The sequence below is a fragment of the Toxorhynchites rutilus genome, chromosome 3 (genome assembly GCF_029784135.1).
Source record: "Toxorhynchites rutilus septentrionalis strain SRP chromosome 3, ASM2978413v1, whole genome shotgun sequence".
Classification (NCBI taxonomy): Eukaryota; Metazoa; Arthropoda; class Insecta; order Diptera; family Culicidae; genus Toxorhynchites; species Toxorhynchites rutilus.
Window position 1 is genome coordinate 314003202 of NC_073746.1, and position 16777 is coordinate 314019978.

A 16777-nucleotide genomic window follows, 5' to 3' on the forward strand; every position below is an offset into this window, starting at 1 on the left:
TCGCACTGCAGGATTTCCCCTCATGTTGCTCTCCGCAAGTGGCACAGCGCTCCTTGTTGGCACAATAATCCGAAGTGTGACCAACTGACTTGCATTTGTTGCAAGTCATGGGCTTTGGCACGAAGAGTCGCACAGGTAGTCTCAATTTGTCCACCATAACGTAGTCAGGGAGGGCGGCACCAGCAAAGGTGACTCGAAACGAGTCTGACGGGGTAAATTTAGTTTGGTCCCCATCATGGGAGAGTTTCCCGAGTTGGCGACAGTCCAAGATCTTTACTTCCATTGAGGGAAGCTTCTTGAACTTGCCTTTTCCTTCTTTTTTTATTTGTTCGCTCGTCAGACCCGTTTCAGTTATCACCCCCTCAATTTCTACGTTATGGGAGGGTATAAATGTTCTATATTCGAGAGTAAAGTGTTGGTCAGCAACAATCTCGTTTGCGTTTTTCCGTTCATTCACGACAACCCGCAATTTGTTCGGTCTAACCCTGCGAATTTCAGATACAGAAGTGTATCTGGCCAGATCTTTCATGATCTGAATCACGTTAAGGCTTTTTCCTTTTGGTTTTGGCCGGAGGAAAACAACCCAAGGGCCAGTTCCAGGTGCATCTTCTGGATAAACTCTGACACGTGGAGCGGAGACAACAGAGGGAGAAGACGAGGACAAGGACGAGGACGAGGATTGGGTTGGATCGGAAACATCAGAAGGGGGAAGCGAAATCGATGATGGGAGAGGGGGAGTGGAAGTAACAGTGGGTTCAGATGGGAGGCTTGCTATTTTCTTAGAGGGGGGCTTGGAAGGATGAGCAGATTCGTCCCCAGAAGAATTATCTTCTTTTTGAGGGACTCGTTTATGTTTTTTCCCAGATCTTGAATGGGATTCATTATCGGAGATCTCCATCTCTGGAGATCCTCCACTATTCTCCATTTTACAAAAATTTTTGTCTTATTTCTAATCTATTATTGATTTTAACAATAATCTCAAAAAAAAAAAAAAATAACAAAACAAACAAACAAAAAATTATGATGATAATATTAAGCAATGAACATATTAGTTGAACAATAATATTAATATTAAATATGTGTACCTTAATATAAAAGTTGTTCCGATACTGCGCTCTACTGCCCTAACCAGGGAGAGACAGAGGCTACGCGCTATGGATCAACACAATAGCGCAAGAATAGCTCACACGGTCACGTGATGATAATTTTTCCGTTAACGACAGCCACACGATGGCGATCCCGTTATGCCAATGTTCAACAGCCGCCAAGGGCTGCAAGCTGCAAGAGCGCTGCTTCCTTTGTTCCACTTCACAAAAGGTCAATTCGAAAGCGGACAGCAATGACCTTCACTCGTACACTATACCAATCGCACAATAGTAAAAGTGGCAACGCACAATAACGACACTGAACTTTACTCGTCAAGAGTTGGATAGCGAATGCGGCATTATCTTGTTGGAATGTGATTTTTTTGCAAAGATATCTACGGAAAAACGGTAAGAGAGAGGACACCAGAACATGTATGTAATCCTTGCTATTCATTTTTAAGGGTGTGAAAGCTGTCTTGAGGCTCGTTAAAAATACTGTTGAAATCATCTGGAAATTTCACTTTCTCGGTGAAATGCATCGATTTGCCCATTTTCTCTCTCTGTGTGTGCACTTTTTCTCTTCAGCATTTTCTAGATTTATTGATCAAACAATTAGAACAATGGAGGGTGCACCCGTGGCCGAGTGGTTAGTGTCTCACATTATCATGCCGGTTCGGGTTCGGGTTCGATTCCCGTTCTGGGCAGGGGATTTTTCGTCAAAGAAATTTCCTTCGACTTGTACTGTGGTCACGCGTATTCTAGAGCTTGCCCCTCGGAATACATTTAAGGCGTGTTATTTGGCTAAAGAAATCTCAACTAAGTATTACTAAACGACGCTAGTTAATGCATACGTTGAGACGGTAAAAGTTCCACAGAGAACGTGAACGCCAGAGATGCCACATTCGCACATATGTTTACGAATTTGCAAACATTTTATATGTGTCATAACCTTTTATTCCTGCTGCATGCACTATAAAATAATGCCAAAACATTATTGGTTGAAACCAATCATCGAAGCTGGCCAGTTTTGTAGACATTAGCACATATACCTCAGATTTTTATCGCATATATTTGAGAAAAAACAACTGGCATCCCAGAGTTTTATTTGTTTCGCTCAGAGCTAAGGGTGGGTTTAGACTAGTGATATATTCATGTGAAGAAATATGATGAGATTTATAGAAATCGCATCAACCGTTTACACTAGCGTGAACTTCTGTAATGAATATATTAATTTTCGGTGAATTTATTCACCTGAAGTAGAACTGCATCCAACTTCAGTGATTTCTCACCAGTGAGAAATTCACAAGCGTTTACATATGCTGAATTTATTCAAGTTATATATACCTCGAATAAGTGTATCATATTTATTCTCACCCGTTTACACCTATTTTCACGTGAATAAATCCATCTAGAGCTATAGATCTCCCTAATGTAAACCCGCCATAAGATATGATGAGACAACTGGCTTCTTACTCTACTTCGTCGTCCAAAAACGAAGAAACGAATAACATGAAGATGCCAGTGTTGCCAAATATTATAAAATTTAGGATTGTTTTTCGTATTTTATGAATCGTAACATTTGGTTGGTGCGATTTTAATGATTTTGCATATTTTCAATTAGGCAATCTCAAAAATATGTTTTAAAAAGATAAAATAAGTATTTTAAATACCCATATCTATAATATAATAATGATATCCATAACAACTCGTCTAAGATTGTGTGGAGAGTCTTTTCTCCGTGCAAAACAACGGCGCTCAACTCCATTGCTACTCAGGAAAAACTTGAAAATTGTGACTCTTTCGCAACACATGACCGTAGTATCGAATGCTTCGTATACAACCGATACACAAGAACATCTTGTTGGCTAGAAGAATGTTCAGCCCAGAAATTGATGAACAGTGAAGCAGTGTCGACATCATATCGAATTTCAGCTTCATCTAATTTTAGTGATAATGTGCATGACATGAATATTGAACTCGACTATGAGCGTCGATGAAGCGAAAACTTTCCTCGACAGAACAGAACAAAATTCGTTGTTCTATATATCTCTTTACATCATAAAATTAAGTCAGCGGGAAGGAACATGTCAGCAGTGAGAAATTCACAAGCGTTTACATATGCTGAATTTATTCAAGTTTTATATACCTCGAATAAGTGTATCATATTTATTCTCACCCGTTTCTCGACAGCTCCATCCACCGAATTGCACTGGTGTTGAACAACTGTGGATGTCCTTCAATCTACAATCAAAATCTGTATTCATCTGTGTAGTATATCTGCCTCCCGACCGAGTAAGAGATTCTGAATTGATAAATCAACACATAAATTCTCTCTTCTGGATTGTATCGAAGATGAGTTCAAACGACGACATTCTTGTTATTGGTGATTTCAATCTATCTTCACTCAAATGGTGTGCAAACGATGCCGGATACCTCTATACTCAATCCAGTTGCTCAAACATTGGACCCTTAGCGGCTGCCCTTCTGGACAGTTATAGTACTGCAGGTCTCCGTCAACTGAATAGTGTATCCAATGCGAATCATAGACTGCTCGATCTATGTTTTCTCAGTCAGGAGCTAATTTCCAACTGCTCAATTTTTGAGGCACCTGAGCCACTAGTGAAACATTGCATCCACCACCCACCTCTACAAGTATCGCTAAAATTGTGCCAGGCTTTTCCTTACCGAAACGCCACAGGAAGCATCTCATAGCGTTAGAATGATCGCTTTTCTCGACAACATTAAATGGGATGAAGAAATGCGAGGTTGTGACGTGAATGTTGCATCGAATATATTTACAAGTATAGTTGGTTACGCAATCGACCAGCTCGTACCAAAGAAAATTTCGCTCTCACTAATTCACCCTCCATGGTCCAGTCATCGTTTGAAGCGCCTAAAAACCTCTAAGCGGGCTGCTCTGAAGAAGTTTTGCAAACTGCGAACAGAAGAATCGAGAAAGAAATACATACGAATCAACAAACAGTATAAGGCGCTCAACAAACATCTCTATCGCAATCATCAGTATCGTCTTCAACATAAGCTTAGATCTAATCCCAAAAGTTTCTGGAATCACGTGAAAGATCAACGTAAGGAATCCGGCCTTCCTTCCACGATGTCCAATGGAGATCGGGAAATGTCTACCGTTGATGGAATCGCCGATTTGTTCATGGCACATTTTCGCAGTGTTTTCGTTAGCGAAGTGGTTTCTGATGAACTCGTTTCAAATGCTGCAAGAGAAGTTCCCATGCACTTAGCCATTGAACCCCTTCCACATTTATCGATAGATGACGTCCGTAAAGCTGGTCTTCGTTTGAAAAACTCCACCTGCATTGGTCCTGATGGAATCCCCGCCTTGGTGATTAAATACTGTATAGACGTCCTGAGTACACCACTTGCAGCCATATTCAACCTCTCATCAGAAATCACCCATCTGCTTCACATACTCTCTTCGTGGGCAGTCACTAAACCGAGAGTCTATTGTGAAGGATTTGGGAGTAATGCTTGACTCTCATCTCACCTTTAAACAGCATGTGTCATATGTCGCCAGCAAAGCATCTTCTCTGCTTGGATTTATCTTTCGCTATGCAAAGGATTTCAGAGACATTGCATGTTTGAAAACCTTGTACTGTTCAATAGTCCGCTCAACTTTAGAATACTGTTCAGTAATTTGTGCGCCGTTCTACAATAATGCAGTCAATCGTATTGAGTCCATACAGAGAAGATTTGTACGCTTTGCTCTTCGAAAACTACCCTGGAGGGATCCCGTTAACCTGCCAAGTTACGAAAGTCGATGTAATTTGTTGAGCCTGCAACTTCTAAATGTGCGTCGAGACCTGTCTAAGGCAATGTTTATTGCTGATCTATTACGGTCAGATATAGACTGCGTTGCACTTCTCCAACAGTTAAATATACACATAAGACGAATAAATTTACGTTCCCACCCGTTTCTGAATATTCCGGCATCTCGTACAAACTATGGTGCAAATGAACCTCTGACCAGCATGTGTAAAATATTCAACAAATGTTATCATATATTTGACTTTAATCATTCTCGTGCTAGTCTTAAGTTTTTGTTTTACAATATTTTATCACCATGACTATTGAATGTATAACTTGTTTGTAATAATGTAATAATGTTAGTGTTATGTATAAGATAGTTTAAGTAAGTTGTATCTGTTGGTTTGAATGTAATCTGTTGATACTTACCTTGTGCAAATAAATAAATAAAATAAAAAGCAGTGTAACAATTGGTAGTCAGCAAAACACAACCTGGAAGGTATCAACCATCTCTTTTTCATATTTACGAGCTAGAGCTAACAATACTCCCATCTGCATAGTGAATGATGAGACTTTCCATTTCTTCTTAGCAATGGAAATTATATTCCGAAGTGTGAAATCGCATTAGTGACCTTACGATGCTAAATTGACAAATGAATGTTTTGCCGCTCACTTTATTCCATTGTGAAAAAACTCATACATGTCCTTCATATAATTCCTTCACATTTCCTTTAAATATCGTAATATTCATTAAATTCACTATTTCTGAATTCAATACAAATCCAACGCTATTTATTTTTATTGGCAACACTGAAAAAATCGACTTTGTTTACAAAATTTATCGAAATCGACCGTTCAGAAATCAGAACGACTGACAAAAATTTGGTCCGTAAAAGACCCCCTATTGTCTGATCTTATCTTAGGCCAGATATTTGTTTTGCTACAGCGTCGTAGCTGCTGCTGCTCTCTGCGCTTTCAGTTGTTGCTCTGGTTCCGGCTCCAGCGTTTACCACGGCTTCTGGAATGGATATGTAGTTCGGTGGTGATGACTCGCGGGTAGATAGATGAAATACAAGATTACAAGTAATAGATATATTTTAGAGAAAATAAAATGATTTTCAGAATTATTTCCGGAGTGCTTATTCGTCAGATCGAGGCATAATTTTTTTCCCTACCGCTTTCCCAAGAAATTTAAACTATTTGCAATTCGTCACTCGCACTGTGAAAATTGAAGAAAAGTTTGATTTTATCGATACATATAATACCATTACTATCGATTTTTTAGACCAAAAAACGACGCTTACTATTTCTCTTCTATTTTTATTCGTTATTATGCGCTGTCGACACCTCGAAACATATTGACGATTGTCACCTAGAAATCCCAGTTCATGTGACAATCGTCACGTAGATTTGAGAGCGGGATTACGGTGAGAGTTCATTCAGGTGAGATTTCTGACGGCATACGCCTGGTGGAATCGCGTGGCATACGTGACAATTTTCATCTCACCTCACACGCCACGCAGCCTCAGGCAGATTGTTATACAGCGTGAGTGAATTGAGTGAATATCGCCCCATATATCCATGCCAAACCGATATAGTGGTTCTCAGATTTTCGTGAAAAGTGGTAGTTTTGTTCTTCATCGCAAAACATTAGACCCGATTTTTTTCATTTTTTCAGTAGGGAAAGCATTTTTATTTTAAGGTTGTCCAAAAAATCAACTTTTTCCTCTTTTTACAAAAAGGAAAAATTCATAGCTTTTGAACTACTACACCGATTCAGATACTCGACATAGCAAATTAAAGCCAATCACCTGGTCTTTTTTTTAAATAATACTATAACCGCAGACAATTTGAATTCTGCTCTATTATTGATTGTATTCGTTTTTTATTGTTTTCATGGTCTCGGGACCAAAGGCGCTATACTTTTTTATTTTTCCTGGAAAGCTAACGATTTTTCACATAACATATGTCGAAACCAGAGAGGCGTTTTTTTTTTCGTTTTTGAGTTATGATTTTTCAAAGTTAACATGTTTTCAGTTTTCGTTCAATATTTCTATGCGATTAGACTGGATCTATGTGGCTATAATCCAATTAATTGGCAAGTGTGTTATTCTTTCAAGAAAGGCTAGCTAGTAGGCTTTAATTTGATATGTCGATCATCTTAATCGGTCCAGTAGTTCAAAAGTCATGATTTTTTGAAACATGGCTTTTTTGGGGAAAAAGGGAAAAAATGATTCTTTGAACCATCGGGTAACTTTGAAAAATCATAACTCGAGAACGAAAAAAAACCCCTCCCTGGTTTCAAGATATGTTATGTGAAAAATCCTCAGCTTTCCATAAAAAATGTAAAAAAATATAGCGTCCTTGGTCCCATGACCATGAAAACTATAGAAAAACAAATACAATCAATAATGACAAAACAAAAACCTGAACTTTTTGCAAGCGTAGCATTTGACTAGCTTATAAGCTTTAATTTGATATGTCGACCGTCTAAATCGGTTTAGTAGTTCACAAGTTATGAATTTTCGAAAAATGTCATTTTTGGAAAAATGGGGAAAAATATATTTCGATATTTCGAATCACCCTAAAATAAAAATGGGCACCCTAACAAAAAAAAAAAAAAATAAAAAATACGGGTCTGATAGTTTGCGATAAAGAATGAAACTACCACTTTTTACGAAAATCTGAGAACTACTATATCGGTTTGACATGGAATGGCTGTATATGTGTGTAATGGACGACTAATTTGGATTTCTAAAAATAACTCAAATTATGTTTTTCAGCTTAGAAGTTTTGGTTGAAACTCAAACCATATCCATAAAACTAATTATTGAAACGGTGTGTAATCGGAGAACCTTCGATTTATGAAGTGGTCGTAAAAAAAGCGAGTGAATGACACTGAGACGAAAGCCATACTTCTTCTAACGATATTTCCGACCAAAGGTAGGTATTTTATGGAAATAATATCTCCCAAAAATCAACAAACGCTATCATATTGAATGTCTCCACATACTTCATAATGTCTTCAAAATGTCTTCACAAAATCTTCACAGTAGATTGGGCGATCTCGGATCGATTCTTAGAAAATCGATCTTTTCCATTTCGATTTCCGATTTTTTGGATCGATCTTTTCTACTCCAGAAAATCGAGAAAATCGATTTTTATGGCTTTCGATCTTTTCGATCTTTTTGTAGATTTGTTTTTAAGTAAAGGGCGAACACGAAATTATTGCGACACCGAAAATGTCATGCCAATTTTCTTATAACGTTTAGAATCAAACCAAAATTTTAGGGTAGTTTTATACATATATTTACTTCAAAAATCAAAAGAAAAGTTAATCGATGGAGCCTTGAGTGTAAAATTGAACGCATTTTCGCTTGATGGCCTCCATCAAAGTCTTTACAGTGTCATCCGGTACTAGTTTCTCAGTTTTTTTTCCATTTTCTTAACATGTCCTTCTCGTCTTTGACTGTCTTCTTGCTCTTCCGAAGTCCCCGCTTCATTATTGCCCAGTACTGCTCCACCGGGCGCAGCTCCGGACAGTTTGGCGGGTTCATGTCCTTTGGAACAAAATGGACAGAATTGGCCTCATACCACTCCAGGACACTTTTAGAATAGTGACATGATGCCAAATCTGGCGAAAATAGCGGAGCTTCGTCGTGCTGTTGCAAGAACGGCAAAAGGCGCTTCTCGAGGCACTCAGATTTGTAGATCTCGCCATTTGCCCTTTGTCACGAAAGGCTCACTCCTCAGTCCGCAAGAGCAGATCGCCTGCCAAACGAGATATTTGGAGGCGAACTTCGACATTTTCTTCTTCTTGAATTTGTCGTCCACATCGAACTTGCTCTTGCCGATGAAAAACTCCAACCCCGGAATTTGCTTAAAATCGGCTTTTATATGCGTTTCGTCGTCCATCACACAGCAGCCATATTTTGTCAGCATCTTCTTGTAGAGCTTCCGTGCCCGAGGTTTAGCCGTCGATTATTGCCGCTCATCGCGGCAATGAATGTTTCCCAACTGCCGGTGCGACAGGTCAGGAAATTCAAGGGGGTTTTGAAAGAATTTGTTCTCTCAACTCGCGTTGATTCACCTCCATTTTCGTTGAATCGAAAAACACGACTTCGAGTTTGACAGCATGTAGACAATACACATCAATGAGAAAGTGTGCAGAATTTGGTTGATTTTTACCCAATGGTAAAAAAGTTGGCACCAAAATCAAGAATCGTCTTCGACTAAATGACAGATGTATGGCACGATTGGCTTTTATGGGATCATTGTCAGCCGAGTTCTGGGCGGTTGTTGAATTACTATTAATGGGTTTTCAATTAATTTATTGAATAAAACCGACTACCTAATGACACTATTAATTTTTCAAAGATCGATTCTTTGGTATCGATTGATTCAGTGGATCGATCCCTACGCCGTTTGGGAAACACAGTAAGTCAAATGTCTCCAAAATGAAGACATTCATCCAAACCTGGCATTTCTGTTATCGCGTAATATGTACGAATAATTCGAATTGCAAAAATTGACTAATCATTGGTAGCATTAAAAAATAAAATTCGTTTCCCAAAAAATTCGTCATACAAATATCAATATTTTGGGAGATTATACCCTGAGAGAGAGGAGCCAGCTGAATGACAGATAGATTGTTTTCTTCTTATTCTTCTTACGCATCATCATCAAGAAAATTCCAATCTGACAATTTCAATCAAGCAAGTTGTTGTCATTCATTTGTGAGAAAAGTGTTCAAACTTGACGTGAACCTTTGTTTGTGAGTACTTTTGTGCGTTTTTATCCCCGATTTGATTTTTGACGTAGGACTGTGTCTAACAGGAATATATGGGGGGTATAAAAAGGATCATGTAGAAAATAATAAAAGATGTACCAGATCAGCCCACATCATGGCTTCCATCAGCATCGGCCCATTCCAACATTTTTTTTTTACTTTTGATAATTTCGATATAGTTGTTCTATAGAATTATTTCGATGATTACTAAAACAATATCCGAAATAAGAAGCAAACTGTTTTTTATGATTTGTTTGTCGGTGGAGATCTTTTGTGAATTTATGGGTGTTTTGTGCTCATTTGTGACTTTTTCCGATCTTTCATTCAGTTTTCGCGAATTCTTTCATTCTTTCATTCATTCTTTCACTGGTTCCAGTTTGATTTATTGCTGCAAGCTCAGTGAATCGATTTTTGCAATGTGGGCGATGATTGTATATTCTCCGATGCAATTTGAATATGCAACATATGTGGAATATATAAAATAAGTGCTAATCTTCCAATTAAAAGAGTTAACATTGATTTCTCTCAGGTGCATTTTGAGGGAATTTTGTTTGTGTCCGATGAAAATAATAATAGGTTTACTAAAAAGGATGCTGTGTCTGCAATTTTAACAGGCAGTGATCACGATTCGGATGAAGATGAGAATTATCTTACCAGTCCCTCGTCATCTTTGCCATGATATTCCTGCCCATCACTGATGGACCATTCATATGCAAATTTTAAATTTGACATGCAGGTCGCTAATCAAGGCAATAGTATCACTGAAGATCCAATCGAATTGACCGATAGTGAAGGTGAACCAATTGGTCTTGTCCACAAAACTAAAAGGGTCAAGATTCTTTCTCCCCTTTATGTGTGATTTAATCTGTATACCATTTCCCATAGACAACATAACTGTCGCTTTCAAACAGTCGACATAAATGCAGCGCTCACTCTGCTCTCCCTCACAACACCCACTTCCCTTTTGTGACATTGATGAGTGAACATTGTTTGTGTGAGTGTCGAGCCGGAATGAATTGTCTTTCTCAAGATTCATTGTACCCCTAATAAGTGCTCGAAAGATGTAATCTTACGTTGATCGAATAAATTACAAAAATAATGTATTTGGCCGCGGTATTTTATAAACTCTTTCTGAAAAGAACTGGATTTGATTTGCTGAAAACACTATCTTGTTTTCTCTCGTGTTGTGCGTTATGTGTGGCTATGGTAGTTTTTTTCGAAGCTGCTACTGATTTCTATGACTTCGGCGTTATCGGCTTGCATGCAGCGATTTTTGAAGATTTGTTTGACTTTTGCTTTCGGGCAGCCACACCAGCAGTATCAGCAGCTTTCTTCTTGCTGGTCGCCTTCTTCACAGTAGCAAGTTTGTTTTTTTTTGCATCAGTAACTGTTCCAAAATGATCTAACCGCTGTACAATTATAATTGAGTGGATTTCCTAGCTGGCACCTTATATACCTTATATACAGATTTTTGTGATTTCGATAGCTTGCTTTCAAAGCAATTTTTTAGCTATTGAAACAAGTGTTTGGATCAATAAGTAACACACATATAACGCGTAGACATTTTATGCTTCGAATGAAGCGCTTATCATTACATTTATTTCAACCGGCGAAGAGGTTTCATTGCTCAAAATCTTGTTTCCCCAATGTAACACTCTTGTGTTCGAAGCTTTGAACTTACACCCCAGTATAGAAATGAAAGATGTAGTCCGACGTCAAAATTATTTTCACATAAAATGTCTTGCAAAAAAATGTCATGTTGAAATTTTCTACATATTTCAATACTTCCCCTTGGTTCACTGTGACTGGTTCGCGCTGACATAAGGGTGATCACAACAAAAGTGAGCTGGCTCCTCTCTCTCAGATTATACCCAAGACGGGTCTATGGTACTAGGTGAGGCCATTTCGTCACTAAGTTGGTTAGGGGAGCGGTATATGAAAACAGTACGGAAGAAAGCAGAAGGGGAATTATTTCCTTGAAGCGTGAAAGAGACAGACTGATCACGAGCGAGCTTGGGCACAAGCGTAATGTGTTTTGTTTACAAACAAAACACAGTAGACTTCCAAGATGGCTGAAGAGTGGTTTTAGCAAGTTGGCCCACCTTAGGATATACTTCTACGCGCCTTGATTATACCCTCAATTTTTGTTCGTCGGAGTTGGGATGTCACCCCCTTGGTCAAAACCGGTACGCAAGGCGCCTAGAAGTATATCCTAAGGTGGGCCAACTTGCTAAAACGACTCTTCACGAATTTTTTTCTTTGAAGTCTACTGTGTTTTGTTTGTAAATAATACACAATACACTAGTGGCGAAGCTCACTCGTGATCAGTCTATCTCTTTCATGCTACAAGCAAATAATTCCCCTTCTACTTTCTTCCGTACTGTTTTCATATACCGCTCCTCTAACCAACTTAGTGACGAAACGGCCTCACCTAGTACCATAGATCCGTCTTGCCGGTACGCTCAGCGAATGATGTGCATGTCAGGGCGTCACACTCATTTCGGCTCGTGATGTTGACCAAGATGCTAAACTATAGGTGTTTCGTTCTTGACACTTTCATGACAATACGTGAGACGAGTTGCGAGACGTAGCTTTCTGCATTGTTTACTTTTTGTTTGGTTGTGTCGTTATGGTTTCATATCAACTCGCTGAGGAAAACAGCTGAAGAAAGAAATAAGCAAATATATATTCGTGAAAAATAGTTGTCGTATCCGGACATCATATTTGCTGTCTGGTTACGATTTTCCTTCCGCCGATTGAAAAGTACTCCGCTGCTGCTGCTGCTCGATGTGTGCTCCGCTGATGCTGTCCCAAAAGTACGCTCCGCTACTATACGACTGAACTCTGCTGCTGCTGCCCGATGCGCACTCCGCTGCTGTCCAAAAGGTTGGATCCTCTGCTGCTGTTGTCCGATGTGTGCTCCGCTACTGTCCAAATGGTCGGTTCCTCTGTTGCTGCTGCTGTGCCCGTGGATAATGTCCGAAAAGTTGGTTTTGCTGCTTTCCACTGTGTGCTCTTCTGCATCCAAGTTAAGAATGAGCTCGCTCGAAATTGCGCGGCCGTTTATATAGCGGCGTTCATTATGTTTCCCTCCCGACGATATTCTTTCGTTTCACCCGCCCATCGAAATACAAGGGGAGATATTAGGGGTATATTTTTCTTCTTTTTCTTTACGCTTATTATTAAGTACTCAATCCGGTGAATGTTTATTTATTTTTATTTGTACCACATCTCTTTCCTACAATACCACGCACCTGTACTCTCTAATCAAAAATGCTGTATAAAACCATATCGTTGAAACGAGAAGGTTTCTTCATTGTACGTTTAAACCTATTAGAATCTACCACATTATTATTTGTACACATTTCTGAAAATTGCATCTCACCAGTATCCAATAATTCTGTGTTATCTATCTCTTGTAAAAAAATTGGTACTTTCTTCACATCTTGAACATTTCTCGAATATTGTACACCTCTGCTGCTTTGCAGAATAACTTTTGGTCCATCTCTTGCTAGAACTGTGAAACGATCCTTCAAGAATGTTGGGTCCCCTTTTTGCTTATTATTTTGTGCTAAAAATACTTTATCTCCAACTATTATCTCCGATTCTTTTGCTCCTCTAACTGTGTCAGCATACGTTTTACTACATAGTTTAGACGAAGCGTCTTTCTCGCGTACATCCGTTCGATCAAGCTGGTCAGGATCGATTGTTTCCCACAAGCACGGAAATGTTCCTCTAAATTTCCATCCGACAAGTAGTTCAAACGGCGTAACACCGAGCCGCGAGAGTGGACGTACCTTGTTATGCATGTGCAAATATTTTTCAAGAGCAACTTTCCAATTAATTCCATCAATCTTCGCGGCGGCTAAAGCGTCTTTAATTCCCTTATTTTGGCGCTCAACAGCTCCATTTGATTGAGCACTCAATGGAATTGATTTTCGAATTTTCACACCTCTTTCCTCCCAAATCCTAACAAATTTTTCACTTTGGAATGGAGGCCCATTATCACTGAGAATTGACAGCGGATATCCCCACAGTTGAAAAATTTTGCCCAGCGCATCATTCGTACTCTCTGCGTCTATGTTTTTCATTTCTATGACGTGAAGATAACGCGAGTAGGTATCTACAACTACTAAAAATTCTCCGGATCCACAATCTTTGAATGAAAAAAAATCAATTTGAAGAAATTCCCATGGCCCTTCCGGCAACTCACGACTCGTCAAAGGTACAGGTGGATTTTTCCGTGAAAGTCTGACGCATGTTTCACAACTCTCTACAAATTTTTCTACTTGCTTAGCCATTCCTGGCCACCAGAAGTAATTTCGTAGAATCTTTTTCATAGAAACCATTCCCATGTGTCCTTCGTGTGCTGATTGGAGTGCTCTGTTCCGAAGAGTACTGGGCAAAATCACTCGATCTCGAATAAAAACTAATGCTCCCATAGCTCTTAAATTCTTTGTTTCTGATTCATATCTTCTTAATGTCTTATCCCATCGACCACTTTTCAATGCTTCACGTACTAAAATCAGTTCAACATCTTTCTCGGCCTCAACCTCAATATCATTCCATGTAAAACTCCATTGTACCTGTGTCCAGAAAATACAACATATGTTTCTCTGTAGTATCGTCGAAAGGTTCAGCAAACTGTGACTCCGTGACCAATCGGGATAACGCATCAGCTACATTCTCATGTCCTGGAACTCGTTCAACTCTAAAGTTGTGCGGTTGCAATCGTAGTGCCCATGCTTCAGCCCTTGAAACAGCTCGTTTTCCTATTCTGTGTAAACCGCCGAAAATATACTCGTTCGATTCCGCGTCCGTTCTGATTGTGAAATATATGTTTAGCAGGTACATATGGAAGCGCTCCACACCCCATACCATTGCCAATGCCTCTTTCTGAGTTTGGGGATATTTTTTTTCAGTCGGTGTCAACGTCTTTGATGCACATGAAATTATGCGTGGATTATAATCCGCATCATACTGAACTAAAATGGCTCCTAGGCCATGAGGCGATGCATCTACATACAACTCTGTTACATCTTCACGACAAAAATATCCCAATTCTTTTATCTGTGTACAGGCTGTGCTCTTCAAGTAGTTCATTCTCCAAGTCCTGATTCCAGTAGAAGTCGTTAGCACTCGCCAATTCTCGTAAATAACGAGTTTTATCTGCACGCTGAGGAATGAATCGTTCAATGAAGGTAATTAAGCCTAGGAAACTTTTGACCTCTGCTTGTGATTCAGGTTTTCGGAAGTTTTTGATTGCACCTATTTTCTCTACATCAACTTGCCATCCTCTATTCGACAATTTGAAACCCAAAAATTTTGTTTCTTGTTGCGCAAAAGAACATTTCTCATGGTTTATTTTTACGTTATGCTCTTCCAGCCTTTTGAGAACTTTCTGCAGGTTTTGATCATGTTCATCCTTCGTTCGTCCGACCACCAAAATATCATCCAAATAGTTAACAGTTCCTTCGCATCCGGCAAGTATTATGGTTTGCATAACCTCCTGAAAGATATCAGGGGCATTTGTAAGTCCGAAAGGCAATCGGCAACATCTGTAGAGCGCTTCACCCGCAAAAAAATTTGTAAGATGTCGTGATTCTTCGTCCAGGACAATGTGAAAAAAAGCGTTGGTTAAATCTATCGTGGAGAAGTAATTCGCTCCGTGCAATTCAAATAAAATTGCTTCAAATGTTGGCATCTTGAATGGCATTCTATAAATGCATTTGTTTGGTCCACGCAAATCAATGACAAGACGAATATCTGATTTACCTTTTGGAATAACCAACAATGAAGAGCAAAAACTTTTATTCATATCCGTTGTTACTTTTTCTATAATACCGGACTCTCGCAGTTCCATTAATTTTTGTTTAGTTAACTCCTTGAATGCTACTGGAATATGCGTGTAGACATTTCTGGAAGGCGGCATGGAATCATCATAACGTAATTTAACTGCCGGTACGTTGAATTTCGGAAATTCTGCGACGTGAGCCCCTAGAATGCTGTGTACTGTAGCAAATTCGCATCGCCAGTCTGATTCCGCAGTTCCAGCCACTGGTACATTTATGCCCACCACCAACAAACTGTATCTTGCAGCAGTATTGAGCCCGAGGAGGGCTCTCGATTCACGAACGACATAAAATTTTTCAATAGTCACTGGTCTTTCTTTCGAAACAAACAGCTCAGCCGAAAACGTAGCCACTACATGAATATTTCCTTGTGAAGCATAAGCCCTGAGCGTTTTGTCCGAATCGTAACTTAGTTCATGAATACTCTGTCTAGCGTTTTTATCTCGAAGAATAGTATCGAACGACTCTGAAGTAATAGTATTAACTTGTGCACCCGAATCTATGAAAAATAGAACTTTTATTCCTGCAACATATGCCGCAACGTATCCAGTCTCATCGTTTGGGACACAAAAGTCGATTTTACTTATATCGGTTATTTTCTTTTCAGATGGCTGTAATACCTGTAATGGTTGCATTTATGAAAAAAGAAAACCGTTTTAATTCATTTTGAAATAGTTTTATTCTTTAGTTCATGTTATTTCTCTGTTCACGAAAATATAATTCAACATCTAAAAATTATTTTTATGTTTCAGTGTCAACTTCTTTTACCTTTTTTTGCTCATTATCTTCTTCCGCTTTCTGGACAACTGCTACCTTGCTCGAAGGACCTGCTTCTTCACCTGCCCATCGTCGTTTCTGAGACTCCTGCTTTGTTTCACAAGCTCGTTCCAAATGTCCGCGACGGTCGCACTTGCGACAAACTTTATCGATATGGAAGCAATTATCCGGAGTGTGATAAGCACTTAAACATCTCCAACAAGATTGGCTGACCCTTTGATTTCTCACGGGACCGTGAAGAAAACCTCCTCTGCCGCGACCACCGCTGTATCCCCTCAAAGAATTGTTCTGAACCCGACGTCGTTGACCATAATCATTTGGTTGGTGTGAAACTGCTGCCACTCTGGCCGAACTCGGTTGATGGAGTCTACGATAATCATCTTCATTATCCAGTTCAACTTCACGATTTCGTACTTTGTCAATCAATTCATTCAGCGTCCCACCATCAGTTAGGACCCGAAAAGCTAACGTTCTGACACGGCTGTCAGTTGATCCTC

At 39.3% G+C, this 16777-nt stretch overlaps 1 protein-coding gene across 1 annotated transcript in view; it reads right to left on the reverse strand.

The window, feature by feature from the left end:
* Positions 1 to 5786: 5786 nt before the first annotated feature.
* The window catches only part of LOC129777820 (coiled-coil domain-containing protein 63), a 32085-nt gene continuing 21094 nt past the window's right edge, over positions 5787 to 16777 (reverse strand). The window contains exon 5 of the mRNA XM_055784335.1: positions 5787 to 5880. The gene's annotated coding sequence lies outside the window, so the exon portion shown is untranslated. The remainder of the gene's footprint in view (positions 5881 to 16777) is intronic.